This window comes from Salvelinus alpinus, chromosome 37 (genome assembly GCF_045679555.1).
Source record: "Salvelinus alpinus chromosome 37, SLU_Salpinus.1, whole genome shotgun sequence".
Taxonomy (NCBI): domain Eukaryota; kingdom Metazoa; phylum Chordata; class Actinopteri; order Salmoniformes; family Salmonidae; genus Salvelinus; species Salvelinus alpinus.
The window spans coordinates 7,105,298-7,124,692 of NC_092122.1; the positions used below are offsets into that span (position 1 = coordinate 7,105,298).

The 19,395-nt window shown below is 43.8% G+C and overlaps 1 long non-coding RNA gene across 1 annotated transcript in view; it reads right to left on the bottom strand.

Moving 5' to 3' along the window:
* Positions 1 to 2,675: 2,675 nt before the first annotated feature.
* LOC139565882 (uncharacterized) overlaps positions 2,676 to 19,395 on the bottom strand; it is a 40,884-nt gene continuing 24,164 nt past the window's right edge. Inside the window, exons 2-3 of the long non-coding RNA XR_011672997.1 lie at positions 4,051 to 4,252; positions 2,676 to 3,937 (exon numbers count right to left, since the gene is read on the bottom strand). This is a non-coding gene — a long non-coding RNA (uncharacterized lncRNA). The remainder of the gene's footprint in view (positions 3,938 to 4,050; positions 4,253 to 19,395) is intronic.

The window sequence follows — 19,395 nt, forward strand, 5'->3', positions numbered from 1 at the left end:
CTCCACAACTTTGTCAATGACCTGTTTGGAGAGCTCCTTGGTCTTCATGGTGCCGCTTGCTTGGTGGTGCCCCTTGCTCTGGGGCCTTTAAGAACAGGTGTATATGTACTGAGATCATGGGACAGATCATGTGACACTTAGATTGCACACAGGTGGACTTTATTGAACTAAGTATGTGACTTCTGAAGGTAAATGGTTGCATCAGATCTTATTTAGGAGTTTCATAGCAAAGGGGGTGAATACATACGCACTTTTTCGTTTTTTATCATTTTTATTTTTTGAAAGAACTTATTTTTTCACTTCACCAATTTGGACTATTTTGTTTATGTCCACTACATGAAATCCAAAGAAAAATCCATTTAAATTACAGGTTGCAATGCAATAAAATAGGAAAAACGCCAAGGGGGATGAATATTTTTTTTCAAAACAGTCACGCAAGGAATGCTCCATGTTCTCAATAATAGGATTTCCTGAACATTTGCACTGTCATGCAACTCAGAGATGTCTGCGATCTGAATATCAACGACCATGTAGACTGATGTGTGACTGAAGGCCTCTGATTGGTGATAACGACATGGTCGTCGTAGACACAGGGAGACAGGCGGTGGGGTGCCCTATCACGTCTCAGGCACATGACCCTGTGGCATTTAGGAATGGGAAAGATTAGTAGTGTCTGCAGGCCATATAAACCTTTCCCCCTTCCCCCCTGTTCTGCTTCTCACCCTTTCTCCCTTTCACCTTCTTCTACCCTTCTCTCCCTGTTTTCTCTCTTCTCACCCTTTCTCCCCCCTTCCCTCTTCTCTGTTCTACCACTCTAGCCCTGCTAATGTCATCCATTTAACACCAATAAGTTCTGATTAAACAATGTCAGGCTTTACTTCCATGTCCTTGATTTACTCGCGTAAATATATAGATATTTTTTTACCTCAAGTAAATAGGCCTACATAAATAGGGCCTCCAATCTTTAGACCTGAGTTGGCATAACCCCTCCCCTGACTCTAACCCCCCCCCCATTCTATATCTAACCCCTCCCCCTAATTAGAACCCCTCCTTGTTCTGACTTTAACCCCTCCCTCTTACTCTAACCCCTCCCCTCCCCATTCTAACTCCCCTCTCCTGAATTAAAACCACTCCTGTTCTGACTCTACTCCCTCCACCTGACTCTAACCCTTCCTCATTCTAACTCTAACCCCTCCACCTGGTTGTTATGCTGCGTTCATAACCAAGTGGGAAGGTGGTACTACGTAGGACTGGTAACTACTAGTGGGAAATTCGTCTAACATCCCTGAGCTCTGACTTCTCCCACATGTTGAACTCTGATGTCACTTACTAAGGAAATTACCTCGATAACAGCATTTTTGGCAGTTAAATGCAACAACAAAACATTATTTATAAAAAGCAATCTATTAATATGGTTTTTGAACACTATAGTTTGTTTACAAGCATAATAGTTGTACTTTTAGTTTATGGTTGACGTAGCTTGATGGCCATTAGCCAATCGGCATTTCTCAACGAGTTCAAAGCACAAGAATTCATCCAACTCATATTTACGACTTCACAACTGGTAATTACCACCTACCCACTTGGTTATGAATGCAGCACAAGTAACACAACTCACTTCTTTCTAAACACGACTGCACATGTAACCGATGTGAAATGGATAGCTAGGTAGCGGTGGTGCGCGCTAGCAGCCTTTCAGTCGGTGACGTCACTTGCTCTGAAACCTTGAAGTAGTGGTTCCCCTCGCTCTGCAAGGGCCGCGGCTTTTGTGGAGCGATGGGTAACGATGCTTCGTGGGTGACTGTTGTTGATGTGTGCAGAGGGTCCCTGGTTCGAGCCCGGGTATGGATGGGCGAGGGGACGGACGTAAAGTTATACTGTTACATTGATGCTGTTGACCCGGATCACTGGTTGCTGCGGAAAAGGAGGAGGTCGAAAGGGGGGTGAATGTGACCGATGTGAAATGGCTAGCTAGGTAGCGGTGGTGCGCGCTAACAGCCTTTCAGTCGGTGACGTCACTTGCTCTGAAACCTTGAAGTAGTGGTTCCCCTTGCTCTGCAAGGGCCGCGGCTTTTGTGGAGCGATGGGTAATGATGCTTCGTGGGTGACTGTTGTTGATGTGTGCAGAGGGTCCCTGGTTCGCGCCCGGGTATGGGCGAGGGGACGGACGTAAAGTTATACTGTTACATTGATGCTGTTGACCCGGATCACTGGTTGCTGCGGAAAAGGAGGAGGTCGAAAGGGGGGTGAATGTAACCGATGTGAAATGGCTAGCTAGGTAGCGGTGGTGCGCGCTAACAGCCTTTCAGTCGGTGACGTCACTTGCTCTGAAACCTTGAAGTAGTGGTTCCCCTTGCTCTGCAAGGGCCGCGGCTTTTGTGGAGCGATGGGTAACGATGCTTCGTGGGTGACTGTTGTTGATGTGTGCAGAGGGTCCCTGGTTCGCGCCCGGGTATGGGCGAGGGGACGGACGTAAAGTTAAACTGTTACACACGCTTCTGACTTTTCGTCATATTTAATATGAAATTCATTATTCCCCTCCTAAAACTGGCACCACTTAAAGCTTCTGTTTTTACTCTGTGACACCTCAGGCAACTCTACTTCTTATTCCACTGAAAATAATTGGCAGGAATATTCAAAAAACTGCAATTTTCCAGAAGAATGACTCATGATCTCTTTTCTCTCTCTTTTTATTTCTCCTCTTGCCGTCTTCTCTCTCCATCTCTCAGACCGTCATTCTCCTCCCTGTGGAGACAGCGGAGATTTGTTGTTCCTCCTCCAGTTATCTCATCAGCTCGGTCGAGTGTTGATGTATGATGATGTAATGCTAATACCCTAGCATCCATCCAGCTCTGTGTGTGTGTGTGTGCGTGCGTGCGTGCAGAATGTGCGTGCACACTCGCATTTGACTCCATGTGTGTGTGTGTGTGTGTGTGCATTTGAGAGAAAAAGCTGCAGAATGCCCCAACCTACTAACACAGGGATACAGGTGTGAGTAATTACTGCGCCTCCTTTTGCATTCAGTCCAGGTACTTCTCTGAAGGAAGAAACAAACCTATGACTAACATCACAGACGTAATATATGTCCCAAATGGCACCCTATTCCCTTTGCAGTGCACTATTTTTTTTTACCAGGGCCTATGCACTATATAGGGAATGGGGTGCCATTTGGGATTCACCCTACTAACATCACAGACAGAATATTCCACAGAGTGATTTATTCATGGGCTGACTGTGCTGTCTAGTCTGTAAATCCAGCCATACACATTCCCCCCTCTGCTTCTTCTGCTTGTCTTGGTAAATATTTGAGTAGCGGCTCTTTGCTCTTAGCACTGTTAGACGAGAGAGAGAGAGAGAGAGAGAGAGAGAGAGAGAGAGAGAGAGAGAGAGAGAGAGAGAGAGAGAGAGAGAGAGAGAGAGAGAGAGAGAGAGAGAGAGAGAGAGAGACACCATGTATGAAATGATTTGATGCTCTCTCTCCGACTCTTCTTTCTTTCTGTCATCATCTGAATGACTGAGTCAGAGACAGTGAAGCAATGCACCATTCATGTCAGTGTGTCCTCAAAAGTACACAGGAAGAACTTTGTGTCAACATAACAAATAAAGACAGACACCAAGCAAATAAAATTCTCAGTTTTCCCCTCTGAAATATGAAATCCCATTTCTCGCTCTGTTGTAGTAAATCAATTCAGCAACAATATAATATGTAATTTGCTCATTTCTGAGGAGAGATGCATGTAGATCGCATCCCCCTCCTCCAGCTCTCAGGTCAATGCATTAGACCTGTACCTCAACTGTCCACTGGTATTGTATTCATTATTGGCCATAACTTTCTTGTCATTGCGGTAAAGACACACACCGCTGTATTGCGAAACACGGCGACTCATGGCAGTGAATCTGATGTGGTAGACTCCTCTCACTGGTTCTGTGAAGATACCTGCATCAGAGGAGAAGCAGGGAGAGGTCAGCACTGTGTATTTCTCATAGACACTTGTATCTTATGCTGGACTCTAGTTGGAGTCAGTGTGTGTTCATTTATGTGGTTAATACCTGTACATGGGTTGTAGGCCTTGCCGATGATGGTGATGACTCTACTGTAGATCAGTGTGGTGTCAGTATTGAAGGGTCCTACTTGGTGTGAATCAGTCAAACCAGCAGAGACTCCACTCCTTTTCCGTATGGGTTTTACCTGCGTTCTCCCTCTTCAGCTCCTCCACCTCCCTCTCACTGCCACTCAGCCTGGCTTCCAAAGCTGTGATTACAGGAAAGGACACATTAGTAAACTTACCTTTAAAATAATAATAATTGTATATCAACACCATTTAATTACTCTCACTGGCTGTCACTCTGGTCTCCAGGGCTAAAATCACATGAAAAGAAACATCAAAATCAACAATGGTAAATAAGCATCAATAAACTGCGTACGGTTAGGGAAAAAGTAAATCACAAAGCTTGAGTTGATAATAAAGATAAATACTTCTTCATCACCAATCCCCTCGTTCTGCAATGACACATCTTTAGAAAATAATGTAGGATGTATGAAGTTCTGTCCCCCTTTTTATACACGTACACCGGTAGTGAGATAACGCATGAGAAATGGAACATATGCTTATGAAGTAATATGCACCCCAAAAAATAAGGGATACTGATAAAGTTAAACACAGTGAGATTTTGGTGTCAGTCAAGCATGTCCTCAGCCGACCCTTTAATATGAATCTGTTTACAGTACTTAACACCAACACATACTGGTACTGCTTCCAGAAGAAACAATACAAGTAGGTTAGTAAACTAAGTAAGAGAAAGTAAGACACAAGTCAAGTTTCAAACTTTCCATTTCTAGTTCAAATAAATACCTTGCTTCACATTAAAACTGTTCCACTTTAATTTTTTCACAGGGTCAATTATTTCAAATGCAAACCATAAATTGCATAGATCTTGTATTGTCTCGCCAGAGTTTTTACACATAAATATACATCTCATTGCTAGCTGAGCATAACACAGTGACCAGAGACTGAGGAGGAGCGTGTGTGTGTGTGTGTGTGTGTGTGTGTGTGTGTGTGTGTGTGTGTGTGTGTGTGTGTGTGTGTGTGTGTGTGTGTGTGTGTGTGTGTGTGTGTGTGTGTGTGTGTGTGTGTGTGTGTGTGTGTGTGTGTGTGTGTATGTGTGTGTGTGTGTGTGTGTGTGTCAAGGTTTATCCATTCCGGAAGCATAACTATGTGAGTGAGTGAAGGCTGTTCAAACAAGCCTCCTCGTTGCCATTGACGACAATCCCGTTTCCAATAGCGACACTGCCATTGCCATTATCAGTGACACTTCTGTTGCTATTGCCGTTGACAACCATCCTGTGGTCATTAACAACCGTCCAGCATGCTTTGCAAGTGTTTGTTTTTTACATTTACAGTTTGGTCATTCAGCAAACGCTCTAAACCAGACCGACTTACAATCGGTGCATTCAACATAGGTAGATAAACAACATATCACAGGCATAGCAACAACAACAAAAGTCTGAGAATGGCATTGTAGTTGAAGTGGTCTGTTGGTTTATTCTGTAGGCTGAACTACTTTGAATGGCATCGCTGACCGTTTAAAAGCTTCTGAAAAAGCTAACACAAGTGTATGTGACAGATGGGAGCAATAATAAATAACCTATTGTTATTTATTATTGGTTATATAAATAACCAATCTTCAGTTATCTCCTCTTTGCTACAAGAGGCATGGAAATGTATGATTGTGGTATAATGCTTGCTTCAGAATGTATGTGTAGTTGAAAATTGGCACCAAGAAAAATGAGTTTGACACATATTGTGTCAGTAATCTCTTCGACGTCCGGAAAATACGTATTTTCGATGTCCGGAAACGACATCTTCAAACCTTTCATTCAGCACCTGAAGTGCACGCGATGTCAATATCTGGAAAGACGTCTAAAATATGTATTTTCAATGTCATTTTTTTTTTTTACTTACTAGGCAGGCAGCAACTCTCACCAGACCGACACACACAAACAGAATACTTATTGATACTCATCAAAGCGTTTTATTCGGCATCGATGCTCATAAAGATTTGTGAACTTCAGAACATCTAAATGCTCCTCCTTAATTAAATGAAAAAGGGTTGCGTTTACTTAAGCCGACAACTCGCCCGTCAGATGATTTCCCCACGTGCGTACAAACATTCCCCTTTCGCTGAGCCACAGATATACATAGTTCATGTTGCTTTCTCTACAGCAGTGACAGTGTGTGAAATAGCAAGAGAGAGAGAGGTGAGAAGAGGCAGGGAAAAGCAGGCTATTAGCGAAAGACAGACAGTTTTAAATGAATGTGAAAAATGGAGGGATACGGATACCAAGTTTCTCAGTCACAGCTCCTAGAGGATCCCCTATTCACACATCATCTCAGTGTAAGTGACACAGCTGTGAGTGTCTAAGTAACTGCCTCTTGCATCAGCTGATTGTGGCCCTTACCATCTGCACCACGCTTCTCTCTCTCTGTCTCCATCCATCTCTACCTACCTCTATCACTTCATCTCAAAACACACACACACACACACACACACACACACACACACACACACACACACACACACACACACACACACACACACACACACACACACACACACACACACACACACACACACACACACACACACACACACACACACCTCAGCCTGTGTCTGGGGACTGGGTCATCTGTGCACGTGGGGTCATCTTAATCTCTCCTCCTAGTGCTGTATTTCCACCTCCCCCTGAGTCTGTCGATAAGTGTGTATATTAATTACACCCAAATATGGGATGAGACTTACAGTTGTCATGGATTTGGTTTTGATGTACCAACTCCAGATTGCACCTGTTGGTGTACAGGTTTGATTAGGTTTCATTTAGTATGTGCATAGAGTTCTCAGGCTTGCTGATATACTTTAGGCTCCTTCACACTAACATATACAGGAAGTGTTGGTCTTTTAGTTTGATCCAATATTGCTACAGTTGAAAGTCCACACACACACACACACACACACACAGTAATTGCTTAGAGTACAGACAGACATAATTGCTTTGTCTTGAACCATTCCTATGTAAGCATTTGAATGTAAATCAAGACATTGTGCAAAGTCGCTGAGTCTTTGGGCAAATTGCGTCCATCTTTGTTGTATGCTTGTCTTTGTGTGTCTTTGTGTGTGTACTCAAACATGACAAACATGCATTTGTCTCATGTCCCTCTATATGAAGGGCTGATCAAACCCTGACCAAGTGTCATTTATGCCATTTCATTCTGGCAGGTTGACAAATTCAATCACCTCCTAACAGCAATGTGTCGACTGTGGCAGAGGCAAATTGCCTTCTCACTTTGGTGGATCGTTCCGCATGGCATTATGTCTGTGTGACATTCTGTCTGTTTGTTTGACAGAACAGGAGAGAGGCTGGAGCAGGACTATGATATTACTGTGATTCTACTAGGTACAGATAGTACTGCACTTCCTCTGTAACCACTGGCTTGCTGGTTCAATCATCACCCCCAACAGTAGTGTTATAACACAAAGCGCTTCAGTTGAAGGACATTCCTCCAGACAGACGGGGACTAGTCCACCTAATCTTCCCAGCCATCTATCTCCCTCTCTGGGGTGTCTCTCTCGAAAGGCTTTGCTGGGTCTGGAGCTGCAAAGGTCCATGTCAGGGGAGCAGGGGGAGCGCCAGAGAAATCCCTCTTAGATCAGAGAGGGAGAGAGATAAAGATCTCAGCCATCATCACTTTTCACCTCCATGCTCTGGCTCAAGGTGTTCTCTTTCTCCTCCGCCTGTCTTCCAGTCGATAGCTAACTTGTTAGATTTCCTTTCTTTTTTTTTGTGGGGATAGAAGGAAGGTCATGATGAGATAAGTGTAGACTTGTATCTGTCTCCGATCTATTCACTTCAGCTTGTTATTTTCTCTGTGGCCTGCAGTTAGATCCTCTCTCTCTCTCTCTCTCTCTCTCTCTCTCTCTCTCTCTCTCTCTCTCTCTCTCTCTCTCTCTCTCTCTCTCTCTCTCTCTCTCTCTCTCTCTCTCTCTCTCTCTCTCTCTCTCTCTCATTGGCCATGTTAAGTTAATGGTTTGTGTAACAGTATAACTTTAAACCGTCCCCTCGCCCCGACACGGGCGCGAACCAGGGACCCTCTGCACACGTCAACAACAGTTGCCCACGAAGTGTCGTTACCCATCGCTCCACAAAAGCCGCGGCCCTTGCAGAGCAAGGGGAAACCCTACTTAAGTCTCAGAGCAAGTGACGTAACTGATTGAAACGCTACTAGCGCGTACCCGCTAACTAGCTAGCCATTTCACATCCGTTACACTCACCCCCCTTTCAACCTCCTCCTTTTCCGCAGCAACCAGTGATCCGGGTCAACAGCATCAATGTAACAGTATAACTTTAAACCGTCCCCTCGCCCCGACACGGGCGCGAACCAGGGACCCTCTGCACACGTCAACAACAGTTGCCCACGAAGCGTCGTTACCCATCGCTCCACAAAAGCCGCGGCCCTTGCAGAGCAAGGGGAAACCCTACTTAAGTCTCAGAGCAAGTGACGTAACTGATTGAAACGCTACTAGCGCGTACCCGCTAACTAGCTAGCCATTTCACATCCGTTACATTTGCAGATAAACACAGAGGGCAATGAACTCTGATGTTTGGGTCTGTGTAGATATTTTTCACATTTTGGCTTTAGGAAGTGAAACTTTACTTTAATCCAGATAAAAAGACGAGGCGATGGAGGAAGGGATGATGAGAGGGAAAGGAGTACACACTGGTGATGTGGTGAGAGAGAACATGTATGAAGTCATGAGCCTAGACAAATCGATCACAGAGCTGCCTGTTGGCTTACCTTCAGGCAGATGAGATTGATTTATGCAGATCTCAGGCCTGCGCACTCTTGCACGTGTTCAGAGCCGCATTGGCATAAACTATCTTCATAACTCACATCCAACACTTTACCAGGCTAATGTTGAGCTACACTCTCTTTTTATTGAACTCCTAACGACCTGTGATTTCATATAAAACGACACCAGAAGTGTTCTGCTTTGCAGCAGGACTAAAGTCTTTGCGTCTAAGAACAGGGCGAGTAAGGCAAGCGTTCCCCTTCTGAAGACGCCTAACAAACAAGGGTAAATCAGGTGGTTTAGTTAATCTTTCTGCTCGGTTGGGGCTATGCTCATTGAGCTCCATTCCACCTCATTTTCAACCTGTTCGGTGCAAAACTCCCTGGCCTGTTATTGAATTATGTATCTTCTTGCTGCAAATGTGTTCGTTAGAGAACAGATGCCTGTCAGAATGGGGTTCGAATGAGGGAAGAGCACCTTCATTCTAAATCACCCATCGACTCCCGGCGCTCTAAACTCACTGAGACATTGTGGCCATCAACACAGAGAGAACCTGAGGCACAGAGAGATAATGGATGGAGGAGGGAGACACAGGGGTTGTGTGACTGCAGATGTCGTGTAAATTGGTGTTCCGATATTGCTGCGTAAGATTGGAGCGAGTGTGACGTGACAAAGAGCCCAGCTGGAGCTGTTCGGGGGCCTCTGTTCAGGGCTGTGGAAAGTGGGGGTCTCTAGTGCCGCATGGAGGTGTAGAGTCAGCAGTTAGATAGGAGAACAAACACACACACCAGGGGACCTCTTTGGCAGGATTAATGATGCAGAAAACAAGGATGTGTTCTTCTTCAGGCTCCCTATGCTCTCTTCCTCTTCTCTCACAGCTGGCTGTGTCTGATCTCACCTGGAGTGTCCCCACATCCCTACAACCACAGCAAAGAGAGCTCCCAGCACTGTGATGTGTAGCTATATGTAGCTATAGACGTATGAGGGAACAGTGCCTGTGTGATACTGGACCGCAAATGAAAGAACTGCATCAAATCATAGGACAGAGAACATTTGCTTGAATGGCTCGCTCATGAACACATATGAAGTCAAAAGCACACACACATACACACACAGACACACACCAGTCGAGGCGCCTCCTCAGTGAATTTCATAAAAATGAAAATAGTGAAACGTTTCAAAGTTATCCTTTTTAGATAAAACTATACCAAATATATTCACGTCACCAAATAATTGATTAAAACACTGTTTTGCAATGAAGGTCTCCAGTAGCCTCATCAGCACTCTGTATGGTAGCACCATGTTGTAGCCGGAGGACAGATAGTTTCCATCCCCCTCTGGGTACATTAACTTCAATGCAAAACCAAGGAGGCTCGTGGTTCTCACCCCTTTCCACAGACTTAAACAGTAACTATGACAACTTCCAGAGGACGTCCTCCAACCTATCAGAGCTCTTGCAGCTGCTACGCCATCATAATTCCAAGATGGCGTAACAGTGGGGATGTCTGTTTTGATTGTCTTGTCCCGTCCCTTGTATATATTGTTTTTCTTTGTATATATTGGAATCATTTTTTAAATCTCATTTTCCATCTACGGACTGAACATACTCTCCTGCAACCCGCCTCAGCCAATGTGGTATGGATCTGCTATTTTTACACTTTTGAACCGGATCCCCGTTCAGAAGCTAGCCAGCTAACTAGCTACTAGCTAGTAGTCAGTTAGCCACTGCTAGCGGTCATCCCCGTTAACCCGGATTGCCAGCCTCAGCCCAGGCAACTCCTGCCAGCCTGCACAGTGGGATATCTACCCAGAGCATATCGGACTACTTTTCTCAACCACATCCCCGGATTCCTAGCGCAAGCTCTGAACCTTTACACCGGATCATAGCAGCTAGCTAGCTGCTATCCAAGTGGCTACTCCTGTCTAACGTCTCTGTCCCGAAGCAAGCACCAGTTAGCCTGGAGCTAGCCTCGAACTAGGCCCATCTCCCAGCTAGCCCGAAGAGCTTCCATCAAGCAATCCCTGGGCTTCAATGACCTCTTTTGCCAATTTGCCTGGACGCTTTTCTGCCGACACGAAGCCCAGCCGATCCATCACGACTGTCCTGCCGACGTAACCACACGAGGGGGTTTCAACAGACTCTTCCGTTGCGACGTTCCCCCGAGGCCCATCTGCTAGCCTGCTGTCTGCTCGCCTGAAATGCCATGCCTCCAGCTCGCCCAGCTGCTCACTGGACCCTATGATCATTCGGCTACACATGCCTCTCCCTAATGTTAATATGCCTTGTCTATTGCTGTTTTGGTTAGTAATTATTGTCTTATTTCACTGTAGAGCCTCTAGCCCTGCTCAATATGCCTTAGCTTATGTTCCACCCCCCACACATGCGGTGACCTCACCTGGCTTAAATGGTGCTTCTAGAGACAAAACCTCTCTCAACGTCACTCAATGCCTAGGCTTACCTCCACTGTATTCACATCCTACCATACCCTTGTCTGTACATTATGCCTTGAATCTATTCTTCAGCGCCCAGAAACCTGCTCCTTTTACTATCTGTTCCGAACGCACTAGATGATCAGTTCTTTTAGCCTTTAGCCGTATACTTATCCTACTCCTCCTCTGTTCCTCTGGTGATGTAGAGGTTAACCCAGGCCCTGCAGCACCCAGCATCACTCCCATTCCCTAGGCGCTCTCATTTGTTGACTTCTGTAACCGTAAAAGCATTGGTTTCATGCATGTTAACATTAGAAGCCTCCTCCCTAAGTTTGTTTTATTCACTGCTTTAGCACACTCCGCCAACCCAGATGTCCTTGCCGTGTCTGAATCCTGGCTTAGGTAGGCCACCAAAAATCCTGAAATTTCCATCCCTACCTATAACATTTTCCGACAAGATAGAACTGCCAAAGGGGTGGAGTGGCAATCTACTGCAGAGATAGTATGACAGAACTCTGCAGGCTATCTATGCCTGTGCCCAAACAATGTGAGCTTCTACTTTTAAAAATACACCTTTCCAGAAACAAGTCTCTCAATGTTGTCGCTTGTTATAGACCCCCCTCGGCCCCCAGCTGTGCCCTGGACACCATATGTGAATTGATCGCCCCCCATCTATCTTCAGAGTTCGTACTGTTAGGTGACCTAAACTGGGACATGCTTAACACCCCGGCCATCCTACAATCTAAGCTAGATGCCCTCAATCTCACACAAATCATCAAGTTACCTGCCAGGTACAACCCCAAATCCGTAACCATGGGCACCCCCCAAAAAATCAAAAGGGCTGTTAGTGGAATTTCTCGTGGACAGATGCTCGAGCGTCTGAAGCAATTACGCAATATTTTAATTCTGGGTGTCCGAGATTAGTGTAGTCAGGGTAATTTTGTCTTTGTCTTTTCTTTCTTTTCAGGTACAACGCCAAATCCGTAACCATGGGCATCCCCCCCAAAAATCAAAAGGGCTGTTAGTGAAATTTCTCGTGGACAGATGCTCGAGCGTCTGAAGCAATTACGCAATATTTTAATTCTGGGTGTCCGAGATTAGTGTAGTCAGGGTAATTTTGTCATTGTCTTTTCTTTCTTTACTCCCAGGATGATATCTTAGTAGATATCATCCTGACCAACCTGCCCTCTAAATACACCTCTGCTGTCTTTACCCCCAGGATGATATCTTAGTAGATATCATCCTGACCAACCTGCCCTCTAAATACACCTCTGCTGTCTTCAATCAGGAGCTCAGCGATCACTGCCTCGTTGCCAGTGTGCATACTGGGTCCGTGGTCAAACGACCACCCCTCATCACTGTCAAATGCTTCCTAAAACACTTCAGCGAGCAGGCCTTTCTAATCGACCTGGCCCGGGGTTTTTTGAACTCATCCCATCATTAGAGGATGCCTGGTTGCTCTTCAAAAGGGATTTCCTCACAATCTTAAATAAGCAAATGTAGAACCAAGAACAGATATAGCCCTTAATTCACCCCAGACTTGACTGCCCTTGACCAGCACAAAAACATCCTGTGGCGTTCTGCATTAGCATCTTGAACTTGTTCTCAACTGGCCAATTTGGTTAAATTGAGGTGAAATAAAATAAATTAAATAAAAATGATATGTTGTCCACCCAATTAAAGGATCAAAGAATGAATCTAGTACTGAAAGCCCAAGCTACAGCTAGCTAGCACTGCAGTGCATAAAATGTGGTAAGTAGTTGACTCAGAGAGAGAAAGACAATAGTTGAAGAGTTTTGAACAAAGTGATTTATTCAAAAATGAAGGAGAAGCAAGAGAGAGAAAGGGAGAGAGAGCTAGCAATTTATTTTTATTTTATTCATTTCCACTTACTTAGCTCGGGAATGCAACTAGCTAGTTTAGCCTACACTACTCAGACACCCGGCTCAAACAGAGAGGTGCTATGTTATCTAGCTGGCTATGGCTATACAACACTGGAACTCTTCAAAGTCTAGGTAAGCTTTTGGTTTTATTAATTTATTGCCAGCGAGGCCTGCCAGTATAACTGCTAAACTACTTGCTAACTGTCCACTGTACTGCATGATTGTGGCGGGTTTACTAATGCTTTTGTTCTTGTAGCTATGTTGTTGACTTGACGTTAGCTAATATGGTGTCAACAATGTAGGCTGTGTGTAGGGGTTAGCGGTTATGATATGAAGGTTTGGCTTAGAAAGGTTTATTCGCCTGGTCACAGACAGCTGCTGTGTTGTGCACAAGTGAAGGGAAAACTGTGTTTGCATGTGATTAGGGGTGTATTCATTCCGCCAATTCTATTGAGAATTTTTATTTTTAATTGAAGCAAACGGAACAAAACGGGGATAAACATACCTGAATTTGTACAATAGAAAGTCTTGTTTGCAACTGTTGAACTAATGATTACACTCTAGATCAGCTACATACAGGCGAGATTGTGCAAGCGGTATTGCATGTGTCAATGTCTGTCCCCTTGATTACTCAAATTTCTCTCGACATGTGCACCTACAGTGGCTTGCAAAAGTATTCACCTCCTTGGCATTTTTCCTATTTTGTTGCATTAGAACCTGGAATTAAAATAGATTTTTGGGGGGTTTGTATCATTTGATTTACACAACATGCCTACCACTTTGAAGATACTATTTTTTTTTGTGTGAATCAAACAAGATAACAGAATTACAACTTGAAGGTGCATAACTATACACCCCCCAAAGTCAATCATTTGTAGAGCCACCTTTTGCGGCAATTACAGCTGCAAGTCTCTTGGTATGTCTCTATAAGCTTGGCACATGTAGCCATGTAGCCATTCTTCAAGGCAAAACTGCTCCAGATCCTTCAAGTTGGATGGGTTCCGCTGGTGTACAGCAATTTTTAAGTCATACCACAGATTCTTAATAGGATTGAGTTGTGGACTTTGACTAGGCCATTCCAAGACATTTAAATGTTTCCCCTTAAACCCCTCGAGTGTTGCTTTAGCAGTATGACTGAAACAGGTTTCCCCTCAACAATTTCCCTATATTTAACATCATCCATCATTCCTTCAATTCTGGACAGTTTCCCAGTCCTTGCCGATGAAAAACATCCCCACAGCATGATGCTGCCACCACAATGGGGATGTTGTTCTTGGGGTGATGAGAGGTGGTGGGTTTGCGCCAGACATAGCGTTTTCCTTGATGGGCAAAAAGCTACATTTTTTGTTCAAAGTTTCTGATATTTTTTTATAACCTATAACCTGATCTGTATTTCTCCAACTTCTCCATCTTTGTCCCTGACCTGTTTGCAGAGCTCCTTGGTCTTTATGGTTCCCCCTTGCTTAGTTATGGCCCTTGCTTAGTGGTATTGCAGACTCTGGGGCCTTTCAGAACAGGTGTATATATACAGAGATCATGTGACACTTAGATTGCACACAGGTGGACTTTATTTAACTAATTATGTGACTTCTGATGGTACACCAGATCTTATTTAGGGGCTTCATAGCAAACATAGCAAAGGGGTGAATACATACGCACGCACTCCTTTTCTGTTTTTTTTTTCAAATTATTTGAAACAAGTTATATTTTCCATTTCACTTCACCAATTTTGACTATTTTGTGTATGTCCATTACATGAAATGCAAATAATAATCGATTTAAATTACAGTTTGTCTTGCAACAACATAGGAAAAATGCCAAGGGGGATGAATACTTTTGCAAGGAACTGTACATTGTAAACTTACATTCATAGGCTAGGTTGTAGCCACCTCATGATGGGTATAGGGAAAATGTAAGTATCATGTAGTAGCCTAAACCTATCGATGTTACATTGAATTGGGTGAATAGAATATGAATGAGAGTCATCCATATCTTGTAATAGAAATCAAAAAATGTTTGGGTCCTCCCTCATCAAACGGCACTGACCGCCACAACACACACACAGAGACAGACTCTGTCTCACACACACTCCTACTGTCTCTCACCATGCAGGTGTACGGTGTGTGTTGTTATTACCATCAGAATAACACATTGAGCAAGAGACTGGAAGACAGAAGGAGTGTGTCTCTGTAGCCTGAAGCCAAACTACAGGGGCGGGATCATCGTCCGGCTACACAGTGTACACACACACGCGCGCCTACATGAACACACAAACAAACACACACACACACACACACACACACACACACACTCACACAGAGAGCCAGAGCCAGCCTCACTGTCACTAACAGTTACTTACTGCAGTTGAAGGAATTACTTTCCTCCGCTCTGTATAACCAGCCTAACTCTGTAACACAGTGACACCTAATGGCCACTAGTGGAACTATCTTTGTAGAAATGCCCACAGCCCACTCAAATACTGATTTAAAAAAAACAATAATGGTACGCAATAAAACAACAGAACAACAGCAATGCATTTCCTTCTCTGGCTCCCAAAAAACAATCATTTCATTATGTTCTTCTGGACTAACTGAGAAAAAATATGCTGAGGGCAAATCTGTAGCTGTGAATATTGTTGTTTTCAGAGCCACTAATGGTATTCTGAGTGTATTCATAAACACCGGGCTAAATTCAATCCATCAGCGGTTATTGAATTATAAGGAGAGCTGCTGTAGTGTAGACTTCCCTGGGGTCTCTGTGGGAATTCAACAAGCACAATGAAAAGCCAAGCCGGATCAGGTTCAACAGAATTACAACAGCCATTACTCCTCTCTGTCTGTCACTGCCCTTCTTCAAACAGACAATAAACTACAACACACACAAACGGGTGTGCACATATGGACGCACATATGGACGCAGGCATGCCTACACACACAGACACCTCCAGTTACAGACAGGAGAGAGTGAGGGAAAAAGTAATACACTTTGATTCAGTGGAGAAAACACTGAAACAACCCCATGAGTCACGCCAAAGACACGCGTCCTTCATCAGCTCTGTGTGTTCATGCGTGAGTGCATGTGTGCGTGCTTGTTTGATTAAAAACCGGGAAGCATGGACTCTCTCCCTCCCTCTCTGGCATAGCCCCAGCCCTGGCTGAGAGTCAGGAGCACCTCTCCTCTCCCAGTAGGTAATGGAGACAGCGAAAGAGTGATGGCTGTTTTATGAGACAGAGGTAGCCAGGTAATGGCAGCACTAGCAGGTAATGGTGTTGAGATTTCTGTCCTGGCCTGGAGTACAGAGAGCTGTAATATCCTGCTCATGACAGAAGGCCAAGTCTCTAATGACACCCTATTCCCTTGCAGTGCATTAGTTTTCACTGGAGCCCTAGAGCGAAGGGTGTAACCTGTACATTAAAATGCAACCAGAGCCTGTCTATCTGAAACAAGCTCTACTCTGCCACCCAGTGGAAGATTGTTATTGACACAAATTATGTGGGGCAGGCTAGAATAGATAAAAGTAGGTAAAAAAGTGTGTGTGTGTGTGTGTGTGTGTGTGTGTGCGTGCGTGCGTGCGTGCGTGCGTTATTTCATATGGATGATGTGAGTAGACAGTAATCTATGGAGATATCTCTCAGTAGTTGTCTTAGATATCCCTCGCCATCAATCTCCCTGTGTCCCTGTCTCCCTTACTCCCACACACAATCTATCCTTGACTTAACAACACCCTGCGTCTGTCACGCACACACACACACAATGTGGCTAAAATATGTGTGTGCGCATGTTTGAGAGAGGGAAGTCAAATGGTGTGTGTAACAAGGGGAAAGCAGTCAATGGGAAAATGTGGAACAGCTAGGAACTAGGGTGTCCTTCATATACACTTAAAGGCTTTTAACATGAAGAAGCTTTTCACACTCTGAATAAAAGCTGTGTGTGTGTGTGTGTGTGTGTGTGTGTGTGTGTGTGTGTGTGTGTGTGTGTGTGTGTGTGTGTGTGTGTGTGTGTGTGTGTGTGTGTGTGTGTGTGTGTGTGTGTGTGTGTGTGTGTGTGTGTGTGTGTGTGTGTGTCAAGTCAAATTGTATTGATCGCATACACATATTTGGCAGATGTTATTGCGAGGGTAGCGAAATGCTTGTGTTCCTAGCTCAGTGCAGTAATATATAACAATTTACAACAATATACACAAATGTAAAAGTACAAGAATGGAAATAAGAAATATATAATATAAGGTTGAGCAATGAGTCCGGAGTATAAATTCAGTATACACTGCCGTTCAAAAGTTTGGGGTCACTTAGAAATATCCTTGTTTTTGAAAGAAAAGCAAATGTTTTGTCCATTAAAATAACATCAAATTGATCAGAAATACAGTGTAGACATTGTTAATGTTGTAAATGACTATTGTAGCTGGAAACTATTTTTTATGGAATATCTACATAGGCGTATAGAGGCCCATTATCAGCTACCATCACTCGTGTGTTCCAATGGCACGTTGTGTTAGCTAATCCAAGTTGTTCATTTTAAAAGGCTAATTGATCATTAGAAAACCCTTTTGCAATTATGCAACAGCTGAAAACTGTTGTTCTTATTAAAGAAGCAATAAAACTGGCCTTCTTTAGACTAGTTGAGTATCTGGAGCATCAGCATTTGTGGGTTCGATTACAGGCTCAAAATGGCCAGAAACAAATAACTTTCTTCTGAAACTCGTCAGTCTATTCTTGTTCTAAAAAATTAATGCTATTCCAAGCGAGAAATTGCCAAGAAACTGAAGATCTCATATGTTGTGTACTACTCCCTTCACAGAACAGCGCAAACTGGCTCTAACCAGAATAGAAAGAGGAGTGGCAGGCCCCGGTGCACAACTGAGCAAGAGGACAAGTCCATTAGAGTGTCTAATTTGAGAAACAGACGCCTCACAAGTCCTCAACTGGCAGCTACATTAAATAGTACCCGCAAAACACCAGTCTCAATGTCAACAGTGAAAAGGCAACTCCGTGATGCTGGCCTTCTAGGCAGAATTCCTCTGTCCAGTGTCTATGTTCTTTTGCCCATCTTAATCTTTTCATTTTATTGGCCAGTCTGAGATATGGCTTTTTCTTTGCAACAGAGTTGCAAAAAACTGTGATTGACTGCAACTCTGATGGACTGTCATTTATCTTTCAGCTTATTTGAGCTGTTCTTGCCATAAAATAGACTTGGTCTTTTACCAAATAGGGATATCTTCTTATCTTGTCACAACACAACTGATTGGCTCAAACGCATTAAGAAGGAAAGAAATTCCACGAATGAACTTTTAACAAGGCACACTTGTTAATTGGAATGGATTCCAGGTGACAACCTCATGAAGCTGGTTGAGAGAATGCCAACAGGGTAGCTACTTTGAACAATCTCAAATATATTTTGATTTGTTTAACACTTTTTTGGTTACTGCATGATTCCATATGTGTTATTTCATTTTGATGTCTTCACTATTATTTTACAATGTAGAAATTACAAAAAATAAAGAAGAACCCTTGAATGAGTAGGTGTGTCCAAACTTTTGCCTGGTACTGTATATACACGCACGCACGCACACATGCACGCACGCACGCACACACACACACGCACACACACACACACATAAAACAGTTGAAGTCAGAAGTTTACATACACCTTAGCCAAATACATTTAAACTCCGTTTTTCACAATTCCTGACATTTAATCCAAGTAAAAATCCCCTGTCTTAGGTCAGTTAGGATCACCACTTTATTTTAAGAAAGTGAAATGTCAGAATAATTGTTGAGAGAATGATTTATTTCAGCTTTTATTTCTTTCATCACATTCCCTGTGGGTCAGAAGTTTACATACACTCAATTAGTATTTGGTAGCATCGCCTTTAAATTGTTTAACTTGGGTCAAACGTTTCGGATAGCCTTCCACAAGCTTCCCACAATAAGTTGGGTGAATTTTGGCCCATTCCTCCTGACAGAGCTGGTGTATCTGAGACAGGTTTGTAGGCCTCCTTGCTCGCACACGCTTTTTCAGTACTGCCCACAAATGTTCTATAGGATTGAGGTGAGGGCTTTGTGATGGCCACTCCAATACCTTGACTTTGTTGTCCTTAAGCCATTTTGCCACAACTTTGGAAGTATGCTTGCTTCAATATATCCACATAATTTTCCAGCCTCATGATGCCATCTATTTTGTGAAGTGCACCAGTCCCTCCCGCAGCAAAGCACCCCCACAACATGATGCTGCCACC